This window comes from Vipera berus (assembly GCF_964194415.1).
Source record: "Vipera berus genome assembly, chromosome: 6".
Classification (NCBI taxonomy): Eukaryota; Metazoa; Chordata; class Lepidosauria; order Squamata; family Viperidae; genus Vipera; species Vipera berus.
The window spans coordinates 79,972,595-79,976,168 of NC_138208.1; positions in this window are offsets into that span (position 1 = coordinate 79,972,595).

The following is a 3,574-nucleotide window of genomic DNA, read 5'->3' on the forward strand; positions in this document are numbered from 1 at the left end:
TTGGCAGTTGAGGTTCTTTTCTAATGTCTTTTTATCTGAATTAATTCCTCAGATGAAAACTTTAAGGAACAATGAAAAAGAGAGGTACGGCTCTGAAATAGTGAGAAGAGGGGAAGGGAAAAAAAAATTACATGGCACACCTGGGACAGATGAAGCCAAACTCCAGCTTTTATAATGCCAATCAGCAAGGCTGTTATCATCCCTCTAATTAGGAAAGCAGCCTAAAACAGAGAGCGCTGGGGAAATGGTAATGTTATGGTTTTGCACTTAAAAGGGGAGAGATTTCCTACCCTGTAAGAATCCAGGATTGGGGTTGACAAGTCCTTTAATTAATGGGCTGGATTCCCCGTGTGTGTGCACATTGGGAGCGCATGTTTCAATTCATAAAAGTGGACAAAGGGGGCTATTGGGGAGAAGGAGTGTGTGTGTGCACGCGTGTGCGTGCTGTGTTTGTGTGCAAGAAAGGCACAGAGAAGAGGTGAAACAGAAAGAAGGGATTGGGAAAAAGAAGGAGTCCATTAGTTTTTGAAGGAGAACAGAGTTCACAAGCTACCTTTCTTTTAACCCCCAAAGGATTCTACGTGGAGCTGCGCTGAGCTGTTTGCCAATGGATTTGAAAGCTGCAGCAGGAAAAAATAGCCCAAGGCCATCAGGCAAATAAAAAAATTTTTTGGGAAAGAGAGCACATTTGGAATCCGAGAATGCCTTCTTGCTTCTTCTATTCTTTAACTTTCCATTTGGAAGTGCCTTTTAAGTAGAGACTGCATCTGGGCCGGCCCAATAAAAGAGCTTTATTAGAACTAAATTTGTAGAGCATTTCAGTTGTCTTATCTGGTTGATAAAACCTTTTTCTTTGAGCCTGTTCCTGATCTAAGATTATTCCAGGGCATTTTGCATGAGGACGATGTGTCTCCTTCTGATACCGCAAGAATGGAGCATGAACTGCTTGACATGAGAAATCAGGATTTGGGTCCAAACCAAGTTGCATGGACAATTGCAGTTTATTCTTTAGTGAAGTGGGCAGTCTTAGCTACATCCATGTTCCCAGCCAGGCCTCCAAAATTATGCATGGGAACTCACTGAAGAAAGCAATTATGTTTGGAAGAGTGAGCGGTAAAAGGAAACCAGGCCACCAAAGAATATCGTGGTTGGACACCATCACAGCTGAAACTAGTCAGAGCACAGAAAAAGTCGAAGAACTAGTGCAAGGTCAGAAGATATGGCGAGATATGGCCCATAAAATCACCAAGAGTCAGACACAGTTGAATGGATAACTCCTCTTCTTCTTCTTCTTCTTCTTCTTCCTCTTCCTCTTCCTCTTCCTCTTCCTCTTCCTCTTCCTCTTCCTCTTCCTCTTCCTCTTCCTCCTCTTCCTCTTCCTCTTCCTCTTCCTCTTCCTCCTCATCCTCCTTATCATACAAGAACCCACATTTTAATGTTGCTTTCAAATGAAACCACCCCATGCCAAACTGCTTGAATTTGCATGAATGTTTCTAAATGTAGCTGGCCACAAGCAACACTTATCAATCCTTATGGACACTGCTATCGTTTATGAGCTAGATAGATAGGAGGGACTACTTTTTGGCTACCTTGTTCAATTATCAGTGTTATTGCATTTACTTCCAACCTTCCTAAGCTCAGTCTTCTTCTTAGAAGTCCACTCATGTTCATCTTAAGCTCTTATGGCTTCTTTGAGCCTTGGGCTTCCTTCACCCAGCTCCTGTGATTTATGAATGACAATGGATCATGTGAAATCAGTTGTGGTTTTTTTTAAAAAAAATACTAGGATCAAACAAACTAAAAGAGCCCTGGTGGCGCAGTGGTTAGAATGCAGTATTGCAGGCAAACTCTGCCCACAGCCTGGAGTTCAATTCCGATGGGCTCAAGGTTGGCTTAGCCTTCCATCCTTCTGAGATTGTTGGGGGCAATATGCTGAAGTTGTAAACCATCCAGAAAGTGCTGTAAAGCACTATGGGGCAGTATATAAGTCTTAAGTGCTATTGTTATTGCTAAAGCAGGTGATATAAGAACCAAAGCTTAATGTTTCTGGAATTTGTGCTTTCTGCAGTTTTCCTAATCTTACCCAAAGCCTTGGTTAATGATCCATTTTTTTAAGCTTCCACCCATTGGCTGTTGTCCTACCCTTGGGAGCCCTAGAGCAGGGGTCTTCAAACTTGGCCCTTTTATGACTTGTGGACTTCAACTCCCAGAATTCCTCAGCCAGCGCTGGCTGAGGAATTCTGGGAGTTGAAGACCACAAGCCATAAAAGGGCCAAGTTTGAAGACCCCTGCTCTAGAGAATAAATCCACACCTTCTTCTCTGTGATAGCTCCCCAAGTATTTGAATGCTCCTACCATTCTTCTGCCTTCTCTTCTTTAAGCTAAACACTTCCAATTCCTTTAGTAGTTCTTTATCTTCAAAGTTTTCCCTCTTTCTTTTTTTTCCCATTCAATCTGATTTTCAGTGATTTCCTGGACAACTGCTTGTAGGGTTTTGGGGTTTTTTGGCAGAGTTTTTCAGAAGCACTTTTTCTATTATACTGCCTTCCTAGGGCTGAGATAAAATGATTGTCCTATGGTCACCCAGTTGGCTTTGTGTCCAAGATGGGACTCAAACTCACAGTCTCCCTTTTTGAGCCTGATGTCTTGGCCACTATACCAAACTGGCTCTCAAAGTCTCCTAAGTCAAACTGAATTATTCACAGGTAGTCCTTGATTTATGACTGTAATTGAGCTTGGAATTATGGTCCTATGTTGCGCTGTTTGTTAAGTGTGATCAACCCAATTTGACAACTATTTTTGCATCAGTCATTAAGCAGTCAAGGGCTCATGACCATTGGAACTTTGAATTCAGATGGTATGTACTTTTTTGGGGGGGGCATTGTAACTTTGAGGGGTTTCTAAGTGACTGGTCATTAAGCAAAGACTACTTAAATGTCCTTACTCCATGGGATAAATTAAAGGCAGTGACTCACCCAGGAACTTGGTCACACATGCAAAACCTTAAGTGTTTGGTGGATCACTGCTCAATCAGATAATCCATAGGATTACTAGTAAATTGACAATCTCAATACTTTGGAGCAAAATAGCTAATTTTGTCTCTATTCATCTAATTAGTCCATCATGTTAGCACAGAGGTCCCCAATCTTTTGGGCACCAGGGACCAGTTCCGTGGAAAAAGGTTGGTAGCTCTTGATCTTCCAGAATGTGAGTTTTATTATTTTGCTTTTTTGTTGACTCAGTCAAGAGTTCATCCAATATCTGTATGAATTTGAACTCAGGTCTGACCTAAACCTGGAGCTGATGTTCTGCAGGAAAATTTCTTGCTCTGCTCTAGTGCTAAGGCTACTTTCAGAAGTTCTTATAACCTCATTCACTCAAATTGAAAGTGTGACTTTATGTGAAAGGCATAAGCTTTATCATATCATTTTGAATCAAATTTTAGATTTATGGATGATTAAGTACGGGGTTTCCTTGGCCATCCAGATATTTTGAATTTTCCTCCTCTTAATTTCCGTTGAATCCCAAATTCCACTTCTGAGGTTTTGCAGAGGATTATATTATGCATAGAGGT